Source organism: Castanea sativa, chromosome 4 (genome assembly GCF_040712315.1).
Source record: "Castanea sativa cultivar Marrone di Chiusa Pesio chromosome 4, ASM4071231v1".
Classification (NCBI taxonomy): Eukaryota; Viridiplantae; Streptophyta; class Magnoliopsida; order Fagales; family Fagaceae; genus Castanea; species Castanea sativa.
The window spans coordinates 26036080-26062708 of record NC_134016.1 but is presented as its reverse complement, the minus strand read 5'-3'; the positions used below and the strand labels follow the sequence as shown (position 1 = coordinate 26062708).

At 35.6% G+C, this 26629-nt stretch overlaps 1 pseudogene; it reads right to left on the bottom strand.

The window, feature by feature from the left end:
* LOC142632639 (ERAD-associated E3 ubiquitin-protein ligase component HRD3A-like) lies at positions 1-26629 on the bottom strand (annotated as a pseudogene).

Genomic DNA, 26629 nt, shown 5'->3' with positions numbered 1-26629 from the left:
TCACCGAGTGTCCGATGCGGGTGCAACGGCCCTGGAGCCACACCCATGCTTTCTAGGCCACCACAAAGAATGTGTACGCTGATGCCTTTTCGCATCTGTGCACAATTCATATTCTCCCACGCACATGCTTTGTTTCACATACATGTCGAGTATCCATGCAGCATTTACTCTGTGTAACCTCATAACCTAGCTCAGCCATCTTTGAATAGAAGAAGTGCGCAATGCCCACATAATCTTTTGAGTATGATTCAAGTGCCCATCTTGATAACAAACTCCATGGTCCACGTTCTGCAACAGATTTGTAGAATCTAATTGCTTGAAATCATATAAAGCTCAATTATTGATTGATAGATAAATCAGAGTTAAGGCAACTTGATAATTCAAGATAACTGCTAGGAATCTACATGCAATTCAAATATCTAACTCGCAAAAGGATTGTAAAAACTTTTGTTCTCTTGGGGGCGGGAAAGGAAAGTGCTTTAATAAATCCAAATCCATTGGTGAATGTAAAATTTTTTTCCTGGGGAGACAAAGTAGTTGTTAATTAAATTAATTATTCAAAGGCATTTACTATCTTGCCATTAAATTACTTGTCATAAAGATCAGCTACAACAACAAAGTCTTAAAAGTCTCAAACTTTCAATTTTGTTATTGATTCTTAACAAATTAATTAATCAAGGTTGTGAGTTCCAGTTAACTTAATTGATAAAGTCTCCAATGGTTGAATAAAAGATTTATAGTTCAATCCTCGTTTACACTAAAAACTGATTGATGTCTTGATCTGCTGATAAAGAACATCGTCAGAAGTGCACACCATAAGTTGAAACTCTCTTAAAAAAAAAAATAATAATCATGCTTAGTTTCATCTATTTATTTTCTTTATTCTATCCTATACAAACGCTCTATCACATTCTTAATTGGCAAGTAATTTTTAATTATTTCTACTAAAAATATTATTATAGATCTTTATCTACTTTTTTTTTAATCATTTCTTTAACTTGAATCAACTCACTCTTATTTACTAGCATATTACTTACTCTCATTTATATATATATATATATATATGAACAAACCCTCCTAAACCAATCTTCCTCATCTTTTCATCAATATAAGCTACTCTTATTTTAAATGAATTTCTTTATTTTGAATCATATCATTCTATGTATTTCTGTATATTCATCTCCATATTCTAATATCTTGTCCACTAAACAAAGAAAATATTCTTGAAAATGACTACTCAAGAAATTTATAAATATCTTTAAATAATTATGTAACTTAGGCTTTTATTTTTAAATATTTTTATAACTCTAAATATAAATGCAAATGCAAGTGATAATTTGTAATACTTATTTATGAGTTTGGTTTCACATTGGCTCAATTAATTCTACCATGTCACTACAAAACACGCGGGTCTTAGGCCGCGTTTTTTCCAGCCGCGTTTGCAAAAATGCTGCCTAAGACCCTAGTTGAGCCGCGTTTCTGAGAAACACACCCACAACACCTGATTTATGGCCGCATGTGTTGAACGCAGCCCAAGCCCAAGTCTGTAGCTGCGTTTTTTGGTTCTCCAGCTGCGTTTTTCTAGAATGGGCTGAAGCCGCGTTTTTAAAACGCGGCTTCAAACCCATCTGAAATGTTTTTTTTTTTTAATATATGTCAAGAATCCCTGAAGCTGCGTTTTAAAAAATGGGGCTACAAACCCTACTATAAATTAGAAAGAAAAAAAAACCCCTAAGGGTTTTTTACAAAAAAAAAGACCCTTGCTCTAAGCCCTTCAAACCTAATTCCCTCAAAACCCAAACCAAACCACTCTCGGTCACCTCTGAGCTCGCCACCATCCCAGTCCTCTCCTTCACCGGCGGCAAAATCGGCGAGACCCAACTCGAACTCAAGTCTGCCCCACCCGACACCGCCCGCGCCGTCGTTCACCAAGGCATCATCACTGACCTCCAGACCAAGCACCGCGGCACCGCCTTCACCCTCACCCGCACTGAAGTCCGAGGCGGCGGCAAAAAGCCTTACCCTCAAAAAAAGAAAAAAAACCCCTAAGGCACCGAATCTCCACCACCGATCGTACACACCGGCGCTGCCTTGGGTCTCTCCCTCTCTTTTTCCAACTCTCAATCTCACTCAAGACACTGACAGGGCCGACTAACAGTAAGTTTTTTAAATTGATTGTTTTGATTTTTATTTTAGGGTTTTGATTTTTGGTTTAGGGTTTTGATTTTAGGTTTAGGGTTTCGATTTTGTGATTGTAGGGTTTCGATTTTAGGTTTAGGGTTTTGATTTTAGGTTTAGGGTTTCAATTTTGGGTTTAGGGTTTCGACTAATAGTAATTTTTTTCCAATCTGGGTCTCGCTCCCCTGAGGGATTCTCCATGAGGGTATTCTGTTCCTGCACCACTGAAGGCACAGACAAGATTGCTTCTGGTGCTTCCTCTTCTCCACGAGGGTATGTTTCATTTTTTTTTTAATTTCTTCTGTATTTTGGTGATTGGTCACTGATTGTTCAGTTTCTTATGCAAATTGGTTAGTTAAGTTTATAAAAGTTTGTCACTGATTGTACTATCCATCCCTAAAATTTGTGCCAATCACTTTTGTTTTTGGTCGATTTGGTTTGTAAACCTTAAAGACAATGCCTTTGATTGAGATTCTGTATTGAATTTGATAGTATGGGGTTTAAAAGTTGCTGAAACAGATGCGAGAATTTTAATTTTTCTTCTCCAAATGATAGATTTGGGTATTTGGTTAATTATATTTTTATTGTGGTTTCCAGAAAAATGAAGTAGCTTTTAGATTTTGGGTTTTTGTTCTATGTGAGAATCCTGTTTGGGTTTCATTTTCTTGCGTTTTGTGATGTGGCGTTGGCTTCAATCGTTTTTCTAAGGACCCATTTTGATTTTTTGATTTTTTTTATTTTTTATTTTTGATTTTTGATTTTTTTTTGATTTTTTTTTTTCAGGTTTTGAACTAAAGAGCTGTGCTCCTCTGCCTGCATTGAGTTCTCTCTACATGTGTAACAGTGTAAGTCATCCTCTCATTCTTCTCTTTGTTGGGTTTTTTTTTTTTTCTTCTTCATTTCCCTTGTCTTAGTCTCTGATATTTACAACTTTTAGGAACAACCCTTTTCATATTGATAAAAAATAACTACTTTGGATTTGATGGGTTGGTGGGGTTTTGTGTTTTCTAGCATGCAAACAGGGACTAATGGGTTTGTGTTGTTAGTGTCTGTTTTTCTGAGCATTATTTTAGTTATTTATTTATTTTTTTTTCATTTGGGTTCTTGTTGCGAGATTGTATATAACAAAACAGATTGTTGAAATGTTGGATCTCAATTAGTATGATTGCTGGATTCTGTTTTGAGTATTTTCCTTGGTGTAAATGTCTAGTTTTGGTCGGTAATAGAATTACTTATCAACAAATTTTGGTTGCATATTTTTTTTTTTAGTTTTGCTTTACCATATAATTGTTTGATTTAAAATCTCCGCATTTTTTTGATCTTCCACCTTTTTCTCTATCTTTTTCCTTCTCAATTGATAGTTTGCTATATGTTTCTATAATCCCCTGTTAATGATACCCTTAATTTCTATATGATAGATATAGTGTCTTCTGCTGAATTTTAACTCCTATGGTTGGTGATGCTGTCAATATCTCTAATGTATTCAAGTTTGGACTATTCTTTAAATAATCACCTGTGCCACAGCTTGTTACCAGTGTCTCTGCTTCTATTTGTCTCTAAATTTCTTTTGTTTTATGGTGGACCATGTAGTTGGAAGTTAGAACTTGACATATTCAATGATGAAGTCAAATATTTCTCAAAAAAAAAAAAAAAAAATTGATGAAGTCAAATGTCAAAAACTCCTTTTTTCACTTTTTATTTTTGTATGTTGTCTTGTATCTCTAGTCTAGTTTCAAATCAAGAAAGCCTTGATAGCACATAGCAGAATAGTTAACATTATTTGTACTTTTACTAGTACATTGTCAGATCAAAATGAGAATTTCCTTTACTTCAATTTTAATAAGAGACTTTAATTGAGCTAAACTACAACCAAGTTCAAGCTTCAGAGTTGAAATAGTAACAAAGAAGACTTTGAGGTGTGCAATTACTTTTCCCTAGGATTAAATGGATCCCAAACTGTAAGATTATTGTTCTTACTGCCTATCTTGAGGCATAAACCCAGATTGTTGAAACTTTGTATAATTACAGGCTTTTCAGCTCACTGGTCCATTTATTTTCTTCATGACCACAACCTCATATCAGCAACTCAGTGGTAATATAAACCTGACTGCATTTAAGTACAGTTTTCCTCCAGTCATGAAATACTGTTTGTGCCAATTGAGACATAGCAAACATTTTGTTTGCATTTGTAAATCATTTTTTTTCATTGTTATTGATTTTTTATTTTTTGGTTTTAGAAGTTGAAAACTAATGAGTCAGTAAATATAAAGCATATTGCATTTCTGGTTATTCACTGTTTAATGTTTTTATTTTCTTTCGATTTTCATTGTTCATTTATATACTACTAGAGGTAGTTTCTAAATTTGGCAGTGTCCTTAGCCCTTAAGCAGGGTATCTGGGAGATGCAGCCTAAAGATATAGTAATCTACTTCAATTGTAGCCTTGTTTAACTTGTGTTCTGTTTCTATTTCAGTCATAGTAATCTTGTTTCCATCTATAGTTTACTATGGTATCAAAGATGTTAGTAAAAGAAAATAAATTGGAGTAACAAAAATTACAATATAAGTGGTCAGAAAGAGATGGGGTTATCTGTTATCACTGTGCAAGCTAATACAAGGAACAAGTCAAAGTTTTTCGATCATGTTGTTTTAGTCCTTTTCATTTTGAGTGAACTATGTATTCTAAATTCATAGATTTGAACAAATGGCTTGTACTAGTAGGCAGCCTGTTGCCCCAACCTAGCCCATTGGCCCAACCCGTAGCCCAGTCCAATAACTTATAATTTATAACAAAAATATCTAGGAGATGAATGAAGAATTGATTTTGAGATATTGTAGAGGAATTTTTTAAGAGAACTCTCCCAACCGTAATTGTGCTAAACTTAGATTACTAAATATATATTTTTCTAGTAGTCTACCAAATTTGAATTAACCATTTGATATTTTTTTTATTAAAGTTAAAAATAAAAAAACTATTTGAAGCCTTAATAAAAAAAAATTACATAAAATTGTAATTAACTACTAAAATTCTTTGAATCTTTCCTTTACAAAAATAGATTGATTATTCAATAAAAAATGGATTCTTTCTTTATAAAAATAATAAAATAATATGCTAACACAATCCTATTGGTAGCCCATTAGGCCCAACCTAGTAGCCTAGCTCATTCAAGACAAAATGGGCATTGTCCATGGGCAGGGTTGTGGGCTGGGGTTTTCTCTTTCAGCCCAGCCCGACCCGGCCCGTTAACCAATTAATAGCTCATTATGCCCAGCCCATTATGCCCCTGGGCCAAGTAAAAATGGGCTGGGCCAGCCCGACCCGGCCCGTTAACGACCCTTAGTTGTGAGTGGTGAAGATATAAACTTGCCATTTGACCTCACCATTTACAGCTCGCCACGTGGCAAGTTGTGACAATAATTTTGAAATATTTTTTGTTCCTAGCATTTTCCATTAAGTATCTAATAAGTCTGTCACAACAATCTCCACAGCTCGCCCATGTGGCAATATCTAAATGGTGGAAAAAAAGAATTTATTGTCCATAACTCACACTTTGCAAGTTTCCCAACCAAAAAAAAAAAAAAAACCCTTAATTCATCTTACAGTATACTAGTACCGCATTTTTATAGTTATGTAAAATGAGATATATCTTCCTATAAAATAAATTAAATAAATAAAATACGATATATCTCATAAACGTTATTTTTTTGTTTGAAAAAGTAGTTAATGTGTAGCTTAAATTAGAACTCATACAACATTTTGTTCTCTATCCGGCCAGAATTATTGATTGAAAAGTAGTAAACATTGAACCCACTATCTTTACCTTTGAAGGTCAAGATTTTGTTTTTATTCTATTAAAAAGTGTTAAGAAAATATATGTTTATGTATTTAAACACCGAGATTTATTGTTAAACAACCCTCTGCCTTTTGAGTTTTGGCCCACAAAAGTAAAATAAAAAGTATACACACATTTCTATGGTCCTATGTATTATATAGAATCTATACCATATCATTTTATGCTCTCTTTGTTACTAGTGTGGGCCGAGGTCCCCAGTTATGCTCTAAAGGACATCATTACAAATAAATAAAAATTATAGAAAAGGCTAGTTTTTTTTACTAAAATAACTAAATTTGGAGTAAATCATCCACCAAAACTATAGTAAAATAAGAAGGCAATTCACCAATGACAATATGCAGACATTTAAAAAAAAAGAAAACAGATTAGGATTCAGTACAATACCCAAAATATTGCATCCAATGTAATAGTATTGAGATTGAAAATTGTAAAAAATAACTTTCAATCTCAATCATTAAATAAAAAATATTAAAACGCGGTAAAAAAAAAAAAAAGTTGATCAACTTAAAAATATAAAAAAATTTGTAAAAGAAATAGTGCAATTATGTCCATGGATGAGTATTTTCTCTCTCTCTTTCTTTCTCTAACTTTGATTCAGATAAAACCCATAATTTTTTTTTTTCCTGTTCTAATCACAAAAAATCAAAGACTATAGCTCATATACATGTTTTCTTTTTGCAAATCTCCAAAAGACGACAGCCTTCAATGGCCTACTGAATGTAAACTCACTCTTCACAATAGCAGTCTTTGTGGGTCTTTCTCTTTTAGCTTCTTCTTGTTTTCGTCATTGCTGGCACAGGGGCTTAAGTTGGCTATCACCTTGTTGAATAGTAAGGACGTGGATGAGGCCTTCAGGGCCCACATAAATTTGAATTAGTAGACAGATTATCATAAAAAACCAGGATTTTTTTTTCATAATTATTGTTATTATTATAATTATGATAACTTCTATTATTATGGATTGGCCTACCTCGTTATATTTTGATTTTAAGTAACATTAAGCTTCCTCCAAGTAATTCATATTGAGAAGTGAAGTAGTATTTTGTTAAAAAGAATAAAATCCATACACGGCCTTATGACATTGTGTGAATCATCTACAATATTTTAAAATTATCCTCTCTATTATTGGTTCGAAAAGAAAATGTGTATTGTATTGGAAGTCATAATTATCAATTGTATTTTATGGTCCTCACCACAAATTTTATGTAAGTTGTAAAGAGAAAAAAGAAACTGTCCCACTTTTTAACCACACCCATTTAAGAAGTAAGTACCCTACCCCTACCATATCTTGGAGGACTAGATAGTACCCTTAAGAGCATTGCACTTTGCACTGCTCAAGTAAAATAAACTTTACTAAACTGCACTGTGAGTTAATTGCCCTCCTCTCTTTGCTAGAGATATTACTATGTATGTACTTTCGGAGTTTTTATAGTCAATGTGAGACTAATGCAATATTAAAATTTTATAATGAGGGCTTGCTTTGTGGTGAGTGTACTAGTATAATGGATTGTGCACATCAGGAACTCTCTTATGTAGAAAATAGATCTAAACTAGCTTGCTTAACCTAAACTCAGGTGTGGAGGTCCTTCTCTCCTTTATGGATCCCAAATGCATCATTATAGAGATTCTTAAGTCAATTTCTTTAGGCTAGTAGACAAGCATATCTCTCCTTCATTGTCATCTCATGAATAGTCACATGTAACAGCCTGGTAGAGAAGCATATCTGCAAGCAATTAGAATTTAACTTTTCTATTCGTTTCTTTTTAATGCAGGCTGTTCAATTTCTCCTGCTCTCTCGTGAACGACTGAATTCTCATTACTCTGATAGTAAGGCTGAAGAGACAAATTTGCAATAGGCGGACCCTGATCAAGTGAGTTGTAGTTTCTCAATGACAGATTGCACTTGTAACATTCCAATAGTATAAAAGTAAAAGGAAAAGGGAGGATTTTAAAATATGTTTCATAGTAATTGATTTGCCATTCAGGGAGTGTTCTACAGAACTTAGAATACTAAGGTTTTAGCCCTTTAGACTCACCAAAGCATTACATTTGTTCAACCAATGAACAAGACTTTGGTTTTATGTGGATAATGAGTTTAGAAAGCATGCCTTCACCAAAATGTTGTTGTCATCTCGTTTAATACTTATGGAGTAATAACAACATACCCACATATATGACGATAATAACTCATATTTGTGAAACACCATTTATGCATTCACTTTTCTACATTAGTTTTTTTTGTTAAATGCAGCCAAAAATCATGTTATTATGTGATCTTGTTTTTTGTTTAAAATACTTACTAATTAGCAAGTCAAAGGCTACTGAATAACAAAGGATGGGCACCAAGTCATGAACCCTATTATTAAAACAAGAAATTGATTATTACTCTCTTATTTTCGAAAACTCATCTATAGTATGGAATTTTAAGTAGCCTTATAAATTATGCCATTGGTACTTATAGAAAATGGGAGGAGAATGTTAATCATATTTCATGTGAGAAAAAGAACCACTTTAGGAGTACCATTTGCTTGGCTTTCACTTTTTATATGTACAATGGTAGTATAATAGAGACATAAATATACACCGGAGTTATTGTGGACCCCCGAAAGTTGTTGTAGTTCTAGGGATACTTAAACTTAGTAGAGACATAAGGCCCACCAAAAGATGCAAAATGACATAAGGCCATTGGTTCGTTAGAGACATTATTCTCCTATATATATATATACACATATTAATATACACACACACGCACATTACACCTACCACATTCCTATTTGTAAATGCAAAAGAGTCTTTCTTGTTAAACCTGCTTGAACTGGATGAACCCTTGCTAACAGTAATATGTGTGATGGAAATTTTGTGGATTGCAGGTTGGGGAAGAGCTTTATCCTTTGAGTTAGACGAGAACAGTCAAGTGGTATGAACTACTTTCCTTTTCAACACCTGCAACTTTTTGTCATTCATTGGGTGTAATTGCATTATTTACTTCTGTGATGACACTGTGTAAAACAGAAAGCAAACAACATGAGTCCTTTATTTAGGCATTGTTGCTGGATTACGTTCATATAGGTCATTTTGAAGCATATATTTGGTATGAAACTAACATCACACTCTTGCATCCAAAATTTTTTGAACTCATTTTTGACCAATGACCCAAGTATTTGAGCATCATGGTATGACAGAGTTAAAAATTATTACGGATGTAATAATTATTACAATTACATTAATTGGGTATTTGTTAATATATTTTGGTAAAACACTTATGCTTAACTACTTTTAGAACTTATCACACTGATATGCGTCTACGATAAGTGTTATGTGTTCTAAGAAAATTTAAGCATACTTGGGTATGTCTGTTCTTAACAAATCACAAATGATATTATATATAATAATTATTACCTTCGTAGTAACAAATCTTGGTGTAGGTAAAATTCCGTAAATATTGTGTTGCAATGGATAAAAGTTGGATGGACAAGAAGAGGGGTTCAAGGGAATATTTTGAAGGTGTAGCAAAATTCGTGGAATTTGCCTCTCTATCTGCGCGCAATGGGAAGATCTTGTGTCCTTGTGTGAAATGTGTGAATTTGATTTTAGTACTGCCAAATGTGGCACGTGATCATTGTTGGGGTTCGGGGATGCTTAACAATTACAAAGTTTGGAAATTCATGGGGAATTAGCAGCTGCCACGACGGCTACCGTATGTGGCAGCTCTCATGTGCAAGAAACCCTAAATGAATATGGTGATTTTCGTGGGATGTTGCACGATTTGTGCCCCCCGCATGAAATGGCACCTGAACCAATGGAAGAAGGTCCAACTGTGCAACATGCGGCTGAAGGGCTGAATGATGAGGCCAATAAGTTTTACAAGATGATAGATGATGTAGACAAACCTTTATATGAAGGTTGTACAAAATTTAGCATTTTCTCAGCCATTGTCGTGTTGTTCCAGTTGAAGATTCTATGTGGTTGGACGAACAAGTCATTTACTATGTTGCTTCAAGTTTTGAAGGATCTACTTCCTTCAGATGCCAAGTTGCCAAAAGACCATTATGAGGCTAAGAAGATAATCCGAGACTTGGGTTTGGGTTATGAGAAGATTCATGCTTGTCCCAATGACTGCATGCTATTTTGGAAGGACAATGTTAACCTCGACGCGTGTCCTTGTTGTACCGCTTCAAGGTGGAAAACAAATGAGGCATCTGTTGCTAGTAAAAATAATTCATCCAATAAGGGAAAGAAGAAAGTTGCAAAAATCCTACGGTGGTTCCCTTTAAAGCCAAGATTGCAGCGGCTATTTCTTTCACCCGATTTGGCTAGTTCTATGAAATGGCATGTTAATGGTCGTACTGATGATGGGGTTATGCGGCATCCTGCTGACTCCGAGGCATGGAAAATGTTTAACACTAAGCATTTAGAGTTCTCGTCTGACCCTCGTAATGTCAGACTTAGATTAGCTGCGGATGGGTTCAACCCCTTTGGAATTATGAGTACTAGTCACAGTACATGGCCTGTCATGTTGGTCCCCTACAATCTCCCACCTTGGCTGTGCATGAAACGGTCATCTTTGATTCTATCAGCGGTTATTCCTGGTCCTACCTCACCAGGGCTTGCTATAGATGTGAACTTGCAACCATTAGTAGAAGAACTAAGGGAGTTATGGGATGTTGGAGTACAGGCATACGATGCATCTTCAAAAGAAATATTCCAATTGTGTGCAGCATTGACGTGGACTGTAAATGATTTTCCTGCATACGCAGATTTGTCGGGTTGGAGTACCAAAGGTGGGTTGGCGTGTCCTTCTTGTGCCATGGAGACCGGCTCTCGGTATTTGAAAAATGGCCATAAATTCTGTTACATGGGACATAGGCGATGGTTGGATCTTGACCACAATTTCTGGGAAGAAGGTATGTTATTCGATGGATCTAATGATACGCGATTGGCTCCTGTACCACCAGTCGCGTCACAGATTATTCCGGACATTGAACATTTAGTTGGACGTTGTCTGGGAAGGAAATGTCAACTTGCTTACAATAAAAGAAAGAGAGGGGAGGCAGATCAAAGTGGTTGGAAGAAGAGAAGTATATTGTTCACCTTGCCTTATTGGGAGGATCACAAGTTGCGACACAATCTTGATGTGATGCATATAGAGAAGAATGTGATGGACAATATACTTGGCACACTACTGAACTTGAAGGATCAAACAAAGGATAATTACAAGGCACGGCTTGACTTGGCGGACATAGGGATAAGGACTCAACTTCACCTACAACGAAGAAGTGATGATAAGTATATTATACCACCCGCTTGTTTTCATATGAGTTCATCGGAGAGAGATGGTTTCTTGCAAGTTTTGAAGGATGTAACAGTGCTTGATGGGTATGCTTCCAATATCTCAAGCCGTGTGAATATGAAAGAACGCAAGATTTCTGGTTTGAAGAGTCATGATAATCACATCTTGATGCAGCAACTTTTTTCCATAGCATTACGCGAGTCTTTGCCATCTCATGTTACTAGGCCTTTGATAAAGTTAGCTTGCTTCTTTAGAGAAATTTGTTCTAAAACCCTTAGTGTTTCAGATATTGCAACTGTTGAGGTAGACATTGCAGTGACGTTGTGTGAATTGGAAAAGATATTTCCTCCATCCTTCTTTATAGTGATGGTACATTTGGTCATGCACTTAGCTGCTAAAGCCAAGATTGGTGGTCCAGTGCACTACCAATGGATGTATCCCATTGAGAGGTAAGACTTATGTAATATTATTGATCAACTATGAGCTTCATGTGCGCGTTCGAATAACCATGGCCAATCATTAATCTTAATATTCCTTTATAGGTACCTCGGACGTCTTAAGTCTTATGTACGAAATAGAGCTGCTCCAGAAGGGTCTAATGCTGAAGAGTACATAGTAAAGGAGTGCTTAACATTTTGTTCACGGTATATGGAAGGAGTTGAAACTATATTCAATCGACCGACCAGGACGATTGAGGAGTCAACAGGGGTTGTTTCAATCGTGATACTAAGCAATAGAGAGTGGACCCAAGTCCATCACTATGTTTTATTCAATTCTGAAAACATCAACCACTTTCGTGAGTAAGTACTACATATACCAATATGAGTGCACGTCAATCCATTGTACGTTAGGTCTATTAACCCTAATACAATTGCCTGCACAGGATGCACAAAAGATTGATGGAGGACGAACTCCGAAAAGGCCACCATCGTATATCCGAGGCCATTATATATAAGCACCACATGGAGAACTTTTGTAGTTGGTTTAGGTGTCACGTACGTATGACAGTTTCAACTTCTTAAACTTGTAACACTATGGTTACTTGTACTGATATGAATAATTTTGTTTTGATATGTTAGGTGATGTCATTAACTAGTGTTGATAGGGAAAGGGAGGGAGTTAGTGATACCATTGCTGCACTGTCCAAATGGCCATATAATTATGTAAAGCGGCTGAAGCATTATGTCATAAATGGCTTAAAATTTAGGAGTTTAAAAGATGAGGTAAACAGAAAAACGCAAAATAGTGGAGTTAGTGTCGCTACTGATGGTGGCATTACATACTATGGTGTTTTAAGTGATATAATCGAGTTGAATTATTCTGAGAATATCAAATATGTGTTATTCATGTGTAAATGGGTTAATGACCAAAATAGGAGAGGATATAAGACTGATGAATTTAGATTTCCTATGGTGAACTTTACACACTTCATACATGGTGGGGATGAAATGATAGATGAACCGTATGTCTTGGCATCTCAAGCTACACAAGTTTTTTATGTGGAAGACAAAAGGCAGAAGGATTGGTATGTTGTTGTCAAAACTAAAGCTAGGGATGTGTTTGATGCCGGTGTTAGTCCCTAAGGTGACGAGGATGACACATATAGTTTTTCTGAGAATGTTCCGTACAATGTAAGTAGTAATGAGGTTGTGAGTGACAACCTTGATTGGGCTCGGGATGATGTAGAGGGAATGACAATTGATGCCTCTATCATTGCTGAAAAAGATCTTCATGAAATGGACAACTTAGACGATTGTGAGTTTATTGACGATGAGTCCAACAATGAAGATGCCAACGAGGACGAGTACACCGAGGATGAGTAGTGTAATAGTTTAGTGGTGTATTATGTGTTTGGATGTTACAGTTATTAATGAAAATGTATGTCATCATGAATTTGTTGGAATGCCTCTATGTAGTATTTGATTCCTTTGTTAATGAAACCTTAATGTTGTTAATTCCTTAAATTTTTACTTATTATGCATCCAATTCCTTCTCCTGCTCACTAATGGATTTGAAATTCATTTGTTATGAACTTGGATATATGTTCGTGTGGTGTTAGGGTTTCCTTTTGTCGTTGTTAAAGTGTTTGGCAAAAAGAAGCTCTTAAACTTCGATAAGTGGCTTATATATGTTGTTAGATATTAAAATGAGTTATTTTACTTTGTGTTTTTCACTTGCATTGTAAGCAATTGATTGTTATCTATAATTAACATTTTCTTTGTGTTCTAAAGTTGTTCAATGCAGGAATGGGAAGGAAACATCTATTGAAGTTTGTTGATGTTGGTGAAGGATCGTCACGTTTAAGACAGAGGAGGGAGGAGGAGCTGGAGGCCGCCTGTACTGCTGAGCAGGCAAGAGCCGATGCAAGTGCTGATGGGACACAACCCCCAGGTAATGGACACGTCTTCAAATGTAACATTTGATATTTATTACTAGACGCATAATTATGCTGTTGTTGGCTGCAGCAATGAGAAGGGATCGTGGATTGACGGTTGTTGAAGTTGGCAAAGGAAATGGACGTTCACGACAGAGCGTGCAGGAAGAGCTGGACCCTGCCTTTGCGGCTGATCAGGCAAGAGGGGATGGAAGTGATGATGATAAGACGCAACCCCTAGGTAGTTTACATGTCTAGGGATAATTTGAATTTTTAGTGTACAAATTTCCTTCAATATTAATATTAATTATTACCATGGTTCGTTTACATGGTTTTTATTATGTTCTTCAGATAACAACAATAGGCTGCCCATTGCTTCTTTTCAATTTATGAAAATATGAACGAGTTAATTCACTTATTGTACTGAGTAATAAGTAAATTAACAAAATGAATGGGGAAAAAAAGATTAAGTAATAATATAGTATGAAAATGTCCACATTTACCAAGAGCATATTCATGTTACTTGAGCACTTGAGCTATATACAGTAACTTCTGTAATTGTGAACTTAGAAATTTCATTCGTAATGGTGGTTTACTATATGCAGATGATTTAGTTCAAGAAACCCCAGCATCCAATAATTTGCGTAAAAAGTGTGGGACTACGCTGCTTACACGAATATGGAGTCTTCCGCCTAACATGAAAATTGAATGTGACTTAAATGCACGCGGCCAACCAATTGGGGAGAGCGGAAAAACATTCAAAAGATGGTTGAGCACTTTTTGCCTCAGCCACGTCTACTGCCTACTTATGCCAACTGCTTGGACGCGTGTCCCGAATAACAACAAAGTAGATTGTTGGATAGAAATTGAGGTAGTATCAAATTAAGCTACTTTAAACTGTTATGTATAATCGTGTGTGTGGTAAATCTTAACTTTTCAGTAGGGTGGACTATTGTACTATGCTAACTCAATTTTTGCATTGCAGAAATGGTGGATCATTGACCCAGAAATTATCCAACCAGCTGATCAAATGACTTGGGCAATGCACCAGCTGGGGGAATTGAGGAGGAATCGACGGGGCAAGTTGAAAAAGAAATGCTACAAAGATCATGCGTCAAGAGTAGATGTCATTCAAAGCAGACTAGAATGGGCTGACGAGCAGCAGTTTATTCAGCTAGTTGACTATTGGTTTCATCAAGACACGCGGGTATGGAAATTTTCTTGCTATTTTATCTGTTAGTGGTAATATACATATGATGGGGTATTTGAATTTACTGAGTACAGTTTATGTAACTAATTTTTTTTGTTTTCTTTTGTTCGTAGACATTAAGTAGTACAAACAAAAGAAGTCGTGGTAAACAGAAGGAGATCGCAAGGTCAGGGCCTATAAGTTTTGCCCAAACTACGGACGATATGGTAACAAATGCATTATATAACAACTACCTAGGGTTTTAATATTGTACAATTTTAGATTCAAATGTAAAGAATATAAAGAGTTTGATGAAACTAATTTACAGAAGAATCTTGAGCATTTTGTGTGAATTATTATGGAATTGTTAGCATTGCTTGCCTCATTAGTAAAATTTCGTAATAAAACGTCCGGTCAGAGGAGCATGTGAGGTTTCATGTTGATGCAAATGAGAGCACAGTGTTGGGGTAATGAAGACTTGACTTTTTTGCATGTTCATGACTGTTAATACACATTTCTTGTGGTGTTTCTTGTTCTTAATTAGTGATTTCATTAAGAATTATGTTTGCCACGTTGTGAACTTGCTATATTGGTTTGGTATATAGCAATTGGTTGTTCTTTGAATGTGCTTTCCTTTATTACATTCTCTGTGGAAAACTAAATAGGTTGAAAGTGGACAACTCCAATACAATTGGCATGCATATGTTTGGTAGGTGCATGTTTACAACACATTGGAGTGATTAATACAGAGTGATAATGTGTGACTATGTTTAAGGTACAATTGTAGGATGCCTAGTTGGTGGTTTTGACTGATAATCATGTCTATCACACGATTGATTACAAAACTCATACTTGCATCTAAACTTAAGCTGATTTAACTTGCGCATGGAAGGGAAAAAAAAAAACAATGCATGAATGTACTATCAAAGTACACCTATTTGTTACACTTTACACAAGGTAGGAGTATTGACATAAGGATACAACATACTTTTTTCAAAATATGTTTGTGAACCATTTTCCTACAAACAAAGTAAGAATAAGTGAACCATTAAGTGTTGTTTTTCTTTGTAACATATTAAAAGAAAATTTTGTTTGAAAAAATGATTGTCATAGTTGAGTTGGAGGAATGTATTAAAGTTGACCCTTAATGAATATGCATCTGAAAAGTTGCTTCTTGTCATTTATTTTTATTTAGAAACTTAGATTTTATACTACAACGGTGTAATTCTGAGTGCTGAATGTATTTTACTTAATATTGATTCAATGAAAAACCATACAACTTGAGTGTATTAATAATTTCAATCAATATAAACCTGTGTGTAATATTTACTCTTTTTCTTTAACCTGTTACACTTTGCTTCTCTATAAACAATTGTCATATATGTATATTTAAATGTTGGTCAAGGAATTAGGCAATGACATACAACACCAAAACTGACTTCTATGCATAAAGATAGGGACCAAAACCGCTTCATACTAAGCATTCGCATAAAGATAACAAAACTTGTCTTCTTGAACGTAATAATGTAATGGTTTTTATTTTATTATACATTATATTGCATGTATGAGTGAAATTCCATTTGCTAAGTTTGGTTGTCGATTGCCGCTTCATATCACCAACATAAATTTTCACTATTGTAATGAGAATGTTGAAAATGTAGGCAAAAGAAACTGGGTAGGCAGTGGAGCGTGCCGTGCTTTTTGCGAAAGTATACACCACCAAAGAAGGGCATCCTGTTACCCCTGATGTGGGGGAGAAGATTGTAAGTCGTATATCGTAACCTATTTCTTTTGTATTTTGTGCGTGAATTGTTTAGAGCAAGTAATATGTTATTTGGTTATTGTGTGAAAACATAAACAAATGACTGAAATTTTAAATCGTGGGAGCTCACTACAAGGATCACAGCGCGAAGGAATCCTATGGTCAAAGGATGATGCTTTTGCCCAAGTGATGGGGGCAGAACGCTCTGGACGTGTTCGTGAGGTAGGTTTTGGACCAACTCCATCAGGAAGAAATGAGTCCAACTGTTCATGCTATACACTTCCACCGTCGTCCATCGAAATAGCCCATCGAATGACTGAATTGGAAACTTCGCACCAGACTTTGAGGGACCAACTTGCACAGGTAGAGCAGAGGCATTAGAAGCAAATCACGGACTTACATGAGCAGCATAAGGCGGAACTCACCTCAGTGCCAATCAGAAGCAAAGCATAACGAACAAATGGCAGAGGTGATGAAAACAATGGGCGACATGTTACATGATTTAGGCCCACTTATAAGTGCTTCACAGCTGCAGTCTCAGGTACTAAAAATGTTGTGTTTAATTTAATTTAATGAAAATAGTGGTTTATTGCAATGAATTGTTACGTTAGAAATAATACAATGTCTTTAATGTATTCAGGGTAGCGCTGCATCTAAATGAGGACTCTTCGTGGATATTTTGTGATTGTATATTGTATTATACACAGATTGACAATATTTTGGCTGTTCATGAAGGAATATTGTAGACATTATTATTATTTTGATATTATACACAGGTTAATCATGCCATTCAAAGATGGACAATATTTTTTGTGAACAAAAAACCTTGTAGTCGTATCTCTTGTATATGTAGACAACTACATTGATGCTTTAACAACATAGAAGAACGACCAAGAGGATTAAATAGTGAAGCCATGCATTCTCATTGTAAGTTTGAAATATGAACAATACCATTTCGTAATTTGTGGTTTGATTTTTTTTCTTGATTGTTATTTTAGTACTTTTTGCTGGTTCAATTTGTGTAATTTTGTTGGATAGGAAAGTTTCCATTATCGCTCATGTTGATAATGGCAAGTCGAGTCTTTGCTGACAGGCTTTTGGAGCGTACTATGACCATTAAGAGAGGACATGGTCAGCCTAACCTTCACAAGTTGCAGGTATGTCGGCACTTTTAAAAGATTTGTTTTTGTTGTTGTTTAGGAAGAATTTGACCTCTGGTATTCAAAGGAATTTGTATTCCTTTTGAGTGGGCTTGTTTAAGAGTGATAAGTGAAGTTTATACTTGCCACGTTGTCTAGGAAGAGACATGCATAGGGAATGATATGAAATTTATAGTGCTTTTGAGTGTATGACAACTGAGAAGCTATGAATTTTTACTATTTACCAAGAAAAATTGGGTAAAAAGTTGCAAACCTTAGCAGTGCTTCAAAAAAAAAATAAAAATCTTCGAAGCTATGTCAATTTTACTATAAATAGTTTCCAAATTAATGTGCAAATCAATGTAATTAGTGTCACATCAACAATAATTTGACAAATCAGTTTATGTAGTATCACTGTTGTCGCTGTTAGTTGCTAATGTTTGTTGTTGTGTTTGTTGAAATTCGCAGAGCATTCGTGTGTGTTGCTAAGAAGTGGAAAAAATGAGCCGTGTTGGGATCAATGGGGACTTGGTGAACCACTTGTTCAATTTCACGGAGAGCTTTGAGAAATTGATGTTTCCTTCGTAGGAACACGAGTCCAATGAGAACAAGGGTGTGTTGAGCATTCTAGTTGACATTTTGGACACTCCCAAGGAGTACATTTTCTACATGGACGTGCTTGGTCTGTCCAAGTCTGATATTCAAGTGTGTCTGTCTTTCCCACCTTCCTACATTGCTATAAGGTTTTATTTTACAAAATTGTGTGCTTGAATGGTGTGGTTGGACTTAGAAGTTTTTGGAATTTGATGAAGAGGAGGTACAAGGTTGAAAGAACTTGTAGTGATAGTTGCACATTCATTTTGATTTGATGAAGAAGAGAATGGTTTGTTTCTAGTTAGGTGCAAAAATTTGAGACAGCATCTGCTGATAATGTACATCCAATTTATTTTGATATGGATATGGTCCATTGCATGTGGAAGATTTTGATTTCATAAATTGGGTAAAAAGTTGTAGAGACCAAATTTCATCGGCAAAAATTATAATTGCTTTAGAATTATAAACATGAATTGGGTAAAAAATTGTCTAACTTTACTAATCTTGTTTTTTAGAGTGTCTGTATTTATAGATACAGCTGCTAATCTTGTCTAACTGCTGCCATTATATTTTTGTAGTGCCATTATGGACATAAACTGTGTTCTACCTGTAAAACAAGGGTACCCACTTGTAGACAAGAGCTTGGAGATGGGAAGGAACCCCTAGAAGCATCTGTGTAATGTTTGTAGTTGAGGATGGTTGAAAAATCATATGTTGATGCTTGTTGCAACTTTTTTGCTGTATTGAATTGCATATTCCTTGAAGGTTGATAATTTTCCATAGTCCTTAAAGCTTGATTGAGATTGTGACAAGTTTGATATTGTTATTTTGTTGCATGCAACAAGTTGAAATTTTGTAGGAATAAGAAGTTGGAATTGTGTGTGTGACAGGTTTTTTATAGTAGCGTTTGTAAAATTTATAGCAGCGTTTGTAAATGCATTTGCCATGTGGCCTACAAATTAAAAAAAAAAAAAAAAGTCTTAAAACGCGGCTATAGACAAATTCAAAAAACTATTCAGGGGTTATAGCCGCGTTTTCAAAACGCGGCCATAGTAATGGGCTGAAGCCGCGTTTTTAAAACGTGGCCATAGTTGTGGGATAAAGCTACGTTTTTAAAAACGCGGCTTTAGCTCACATCTATGACCGCGTTTTAAACGCGGCTAATCTTTCTTCCTGGCAATCAACAATTAACCTATAGCCACGTTTTAAACGTGGCTATAGAACGTGGCTATGGCCGTGGTTTTGAAACCGTGGCTAGAGTATGTCCTATAGCCACGGCTAAAAAAATGTGGCCATAGACCCATCAAGCCTATAGTTACGCATTTTAGGCCATGGTTGAAAATGTGGCCTAAAAAAACGTGGCTATAGACCAAATCGTCCTATAGCCACATTTTTTCGAGCTATAGCCACATTTTAAAAACGCGGCTATAGAACCTTTTTTTTGTAGTGTGTTTATCTTAGATTTTTCGAAATCAGGACCCAATTACATTCCATGGGCAATCAACAGCACACCCGGGCAATGTGCTAGCTCTCCTTGATTTTTTTTAATTTATTTTTTGTTGTTGATATTTTCCAACACGTCACTTGAATCAAATTCTAAACGTAGTAGGGATATATATACTAATTTCTCAGGGAAATTATCCTTATAATTAGTAATGGATCGAGAAATTATATGATTTCCTTGAGAAATTAGTAATTGATCGAGAAGTTATATGAATTCACAATCTCACCTTCTACTAAAACTGGCTTATAACTCCTTTTAAACTATAATATCATAAATGCTATTCTTCTAAGTTCTTAGAGTACTGACCAAGAAAATCAGTAAACTTTAAGAGATAATTGTCAAAAAGAAAAAGAAAAATCAGCAGGAAGACAGATATCTTAGTACATTAGAAATATAAAGTTTGTGAAACATACATAAAAAAACAAACAAATGACGGTACAAGAATGTGATCAAATTGAATTTTTACCATAGGAAGGTTCTTCTTAGAAAGCTCCTCGCCCGTATGAAACATTTTTGCTAACCGGTAGATTTCCTCTGGTTGACCCGCATTAGCAGCCTCTATAAAATATTTTAATGCTATCTTCACATCCTTCTTTACCCCAATCCCTTTTAGATACATTACTCCTAGGTTATTGTGGCCGTGAGGATCATGCAAATTAGCGGCCTTTGCAAAGTACTCTCTTGCCTGTAATAAAATTGATTGATATAACGAATGGTGGCAAAAAACTCTGTTTTGTAAAATAGTTTCGATCACATTTTTTCAAAGTTCAACTTTGGTAAACATGTAGTTCTTTTTTTGAAAAAAAAAAAAAAAATTAAACAACCCCATTTTAAAAAAAAAAAAAAAAAACTGAAAATATGTTGTATCAAACTATAGACACCACATGTTACAACTTGCAAGTATTATTCAAGTAAGGATCAATTAAGGACATTTTTTAACTTTTGAGTAATAGAGCTATGAATAAATCTTACTTTGGTGTAATTTTTCGTGTATACTCCATAGCCTTTGACATACAAATAGCCCAACCCATTAAAAGCTGAGAAAAGTTGTTGTTTGGAGGCAAGGGTGAGGCATTCAAGTGCTTTGGTGTAGTTCCTCTCAACCCCACCTCGTGCATACATCTCTCCTAGTATAGTTCCATAGACCTAGGCTTCCCCCTCCTCCATAGCCTTGAGAAACCATGACATAACTTTGGCACGGTCGCACCTTAAACCTTTGAGACCAAGTAGTAAAAGAAGCCAATCTTGTACATGGCTTCTGCATTCCCTTTGAGTACTGCTTGATGTTTCAACATCTGGAACTCCTCGTCATCCTCCCCTCGGAGCTTCCTTTGTGCATCCTAGCTCATTCTCTTCTGCTCCATTGTTAATCCTCTCTGGTGCAATCACCAATGAATCTTTCGATATCCGGAAACTATTTTCAGCTGCTTCTGCTAATTCAGCATAGAGCTTAACCTCTCTATCATGCATCTGTAAACATAGCAAAATCAAGGTCAAAATTCGCAGTTGGACCCTAACAATTGCTCATAGGCAATTTTAGCCCTAAAGTCTAAGGTGATTGCTTTTCGTCATTATAAACTTCTTTTTTTTTTTTTTAGAAACAAACACAAACATACAAGGAAGATAGAAATGTGTTTAAGTTTTACTTTTAACACAAAGTCATTATGTAAAAAAATCAAAGCTTCATTCGAAGAAGGGGAAAACTAAATAAAACTCTATTTGCTTATTGATAAGTAAAAGTGATTACAGCTTGTAATCACTGCTCTCTCTCTCTCTCTCTGTATATACATACATACATACATATATATATATATATATAATGTGTCAAATTTTAGTTTAGCCAAGTGGTTTAAGGAATTAGTGGACTAAATCACCTATGTACTAAACTTTAGAGAACCCAAAATTAATCTAACTAAATAATTGAAGGTAGAAACTCGTTTTACACTATACATGATAAATTCCAAAGTTTGATATTGTTTTTAAGCAGTGGCAGCTCCAAGAATTTTTCTCAGGTGTTCCTTAAGAACTAAGAAGCATAAATTATACAATCTAATGAAAACAAAAATTCATATATTGACAACAATAACAATAAAAAAAAAGTGTAAATACATAAATTTTACAATTGTCTTCTACGAATTTTCATATTTTGAAATCGTTGTATGATAGTCTCATTATCAATGCTACAAACTACATCTCTTTCAATGTATACAACCAAACAATCATTCATCCACTGAATGTAGAACAAATTATAGAGCAAAATTTAATTTTATTGGCATAAAAAAAATGAAGGTGTTTCCCAAATTTTTTTTTTTGAAAGGTAGACAAATAAATTTTTTTAAATTATTATATATTAAAAAAATTTTGGGTCAGGGTGCTTGGACAAAATTTCATGTAGACCAATGTTCATAGAGTATGCTTGGACAAAATTTTTTCATTGAAATATTTTATTTAAGAAAATAAATTGTATAAATATAAAGTGAAGACTTATAAAAACTATAGATTAGTTAGGAATAAGAAATAAGCTGATATGTTAAGCTAAAATAAACAAATCTATACTATTGCTTTACCGAAATAACATAAATTTGATTCTAAAATAATTATATGTATATATATATATATATATATATATATATATATATAAATAAGAATAACATAAATTGTACTTGATGTAACAACTAGAAATTTTTACATTAGTAAGTAGAATTATGCCTTAAAAAAAATCAAATTGGAGTATTAATGTGCAAAAACCATACATATTATATTTTGAATACGATACTACGGCTGCATTTGTTTTAGCTGAAAATGAATTTGAGAAGATATTTTACACCCTGATGTGTGTTTGGTTGCACACGTAAAATTTGGTCAAACTAAAAACCATTTCATTGATCGTAAAATTCAGTCCCCAGAACCGTAAAATCAATTACACACTTGATTTACCTTCAAACTCAGTTTTACGGATTGAAAATCTGAAGAGAGACTGAGCAAGAGAGAGCTCAAAGAGAAAACCCAAAGAAGACTGGAAATCACTCACGCCAAGCCCAAGCCGAGCAAGGAGAGGGTACTGTCGATGATTCCTAAAACCACCCCTCGACACACGGCCCTGCCTTTGCATGCAAGCCACTTCGTCGACCCATCCCTCATCCTCACCGACCCACCTCCATCGACCCATCCTTCGTCTGAACCTTCAAATCAAATTTTATAGACTGAAAACTAGGCATGAGAGAGAGAGAGAGAGAGAGAGAGAGAGAGAGAGAGAGAGAGAGAGAGAGAGAGAGAGAGAGAGAACCCGAAAAGAAAGAGCTTGAACCTGAGAGAATCTCATTGTTGCTGCCGGCTCATAGTCACCGCTTGAAGCTCGTCGTCACTGCCAAACACAGATTAGAGCTATGTCATCTCGTTCGCGTTGCCTCTGAAGCTCGTCATCAACGCCATACACAGATCAGAGCCTTGACCCAATTTCAACCAAGTTTCTCGATCTACTTCTCTCTTTCCCTCAATCTCTCACTCTTTCTTCCTCCCCCTCTCTATTTGATCGAGTTTGAAAGTTAATGGTTTTATTTTGATTTTTGTTTCTTTAAAAAGTTTATATCTTGTAATTTTCTATTATAAAATTTGTTTGAAAGCTGAGAAAATGGCTGAGAAAATGTGAAAAACTAGTAGAAATTTTGCATTTTTCAAAATTTTACCAAACACTTAAAAAAATATTTCCTAATACAATTTGTAAATGTAATCAAACACTAAAAAATATTTTTAGTATTTTTCTTTCTCAAAAAAATAATTTACATGCTGTCAAACGCAGCTTATTTTGTCGTAGATTTTCTTACATTTACAACAAGATTTCCTTATAATATTTTGATGTAGGTAAGATTTGAATTTCATATCACACATTTAAGAATAGCCGCTTACTCACAGCATGGCGCTTGGAGGTATAAGCGAGGGCCATCTTGGACTGCATGTTACCGCCATTGGCAGCGAAGTGATAGAACAGTAAAGCTTTGTATTTGTTCCTCTCTCCCATCATTCCCGTCCCGTACAGAAACCCTTGCACCGACCTCGCGTGCGCATGTCCCTCAAATGCGGCTGCATTGATCTCCGACATAGCCTCCTCCATCACCCGCGCGTTGCCCGAGCTCTCCGCCGAGACCATCTTGGAGACTCCAGAGGTGTACAACGAATCGAGCTCCAAAATGGAGACAGAATTGGCGTAGCTGGAGTCAAGCTCTAAGACTGAGCGCCAGGAGCCAGGGTCGAACTCGTCCCACTTGGCTGAGTAGTCATCAGAAGAGAATGTGGTGGTGTCTTTGAAATCGTCTTCGGAGAGAATGAAGATGAAGCGGGCGGTGACTGAGAGAGGATAGAAAGAGAGAGCATGAGATTTTGGATTGCCATAGGCATTGTTTTCATTGATCAATGATGTTCGAGCTTTTAGAGATATATTAGCCCATTAGCATAAGCCCAAGTCTAATTCTACTTTGTGTGCAAGCCAAGTTTCCTACTTGTACTAGAAGTCTATTAGTTTAGAGTTTAGTCTACTATATATACACATGTTATGGTTCATTGTAATACAGAGATTTGTTCTACACTCTAATATATTATTGATGTTGCCCTTTAGGGTTTCCTCCATGGATGTAGGCCGTTAGGCTGAACCACGTAATCCTCTTGTGTTATTGTGTTCCATACTTTATGTTTTCGCTTCTACATCCATAATAGCATATTCAACATGGTGTATCAATGCTAATATTTAACATGGTATCAGAGCTGCCTTCTTATGGCCATGGTTTTTTGTCCTTACAGTGTATTAAGAGCAATCTTTGTCTTCCTCGGTGTTTCTTCGCTGCGTTCATCTTCTTTGGTTTTCCACTGCTGCCGTCAAAATTCTCCAGTATAGTCATGTCACCGTTAGAAGTCGCATCAACACTGTAAGACCATTGCCTTTCTCAAGCCACCGTCACAGAGCCAAACTTCATTCAATGGATCTTTTCAATCTAATCAAATCTCAAGATTTCATCGAGTTTCCATCTTGAGTTTGAGAGGGGGTGTTAGAGATATATTAGCCCATTAGCATAAGCCCAAGTCTAATTCTATTTTGTGTGCAAGCCAAGTTTCCTACTTGTACTAGAAGTCTATTAGTTTAGGGTTTAGTCTACTATATATACACATGTTATGGTTCATTGTAATACAGGGATTTGTTCTACACTCTAATATATTATTGATGTAGCCCTTTAGGGTTTCCTCCGTGGATGTAGGCCGTTAGGCTGAACCACGTAATCCTCTTGTGTTATTGTGTTCTATACTTTATGTTTTCGCTTCCGCATCCATAATAGCATATTCAACATGGTGTATCAATACTAATATTTAACACGAGCAGTAGAAAAAGAGGAGAAGAAATTTTAGGATTTCTGGGAATGGGTAAAATATGTCGGAGATTTATCTATTTCACGTAAGTGACATGGTAGTTATCAAAATTATTGATATAATTCATAAAAAAAAAAAAAAAAAAAATCATTGATGTAGATTTTTTACTGTTCCATTCAGGTACCATCTCTGTACTAAAAGTTGGAGCAACGAGTTCGTAGATAGGACATTGGAACAACTTTTTTTTTTTATTTGAGCAGCAGACCTTGGAACAACTATTGCACAGTTTTGTCTTTCTTTCTTTTTGATAAGCACGGTTTTGTCTTTTGTACGTGGACTTGTTTATCTAATTTGTATCGCTACTGAATTTTCAAGGAAATTGAGCCTATTTTAAGAATCCTAATGCCGCATTTGCCAAAAACTCCAGATACCACAGGCGAGTGTTTGTTTGTTATGCCATAGTTTTGACTTTGGGTACCTCATTTGCTAAATATGAAAAGATTAAGGGGTTAGGATTTCAAGGGTTATTTGGTTTGTTTATAATTGAATGTGGAAGTGTGGGTGAGATGTAGGATGGGTTCTCAAGGATAAATGGCTAAGGGATTGATTGTAATGCAATAATATTTTAGAATAGAGCTGCTAGAGAGAAATGTTGATATGGCGATCGGATTAAGGTTTGAGTGCATGTATGAGTTGAAAGATGGAATGGGTTGTAACTACTTTAAAAGAGTCACTTTTTTTCCAATTGAGACCTGTTCTAGGGAGTCTCTTCCTCAAAGTAAAAGATTATCAAGTCTATCAACAATTTAGCACTCAATGATGGGAAAATAGGTTACATGTATAGAACCAAGTTGTGAACAACCAACTCAGGGTTTGTGTGTTCCATGATTGACTCTCCCATTGGTGGTCCTTGTGTCGGAGCTCAAGGTTGATGACAAGGGGTCAAACGATATGGGCTTGGTGCTGGGGATGCAAGTGGTGAGAGAACATGAAGTTTGATAGGAGCTTGAACTGACAAAAACAATAGTTTAAGAGTTTGGGTGTGGTGTTTACAATGCAATCAAAGATTACAAATGGGTTTATTCAAAATTGAAGATTAGCGTATTTTGTAAGGAGAGGTCAAGTTGCGAAATTGGAGATTTTGATGAGTTAGATAGAGTAGTGTTTGGGCGGGGCGGGGCGGGGCGGGGCGGGGGAGGGGGGGATGGGGGAGAGAAAAACTTATTGGGATTCAATCACAACTCAAAAATTGTAGAATGTGATTCAATAAGTTTTCATGCACCCGAGAGAGAGAAAGAGAGAACGGCGAAGATATGGTAGGGGTGGGGGAATCAGCGGAAAGAGATAGAGAGGGTGAGGGGGAGCTTAATAGTGTGAAGTTGGAGAGGATT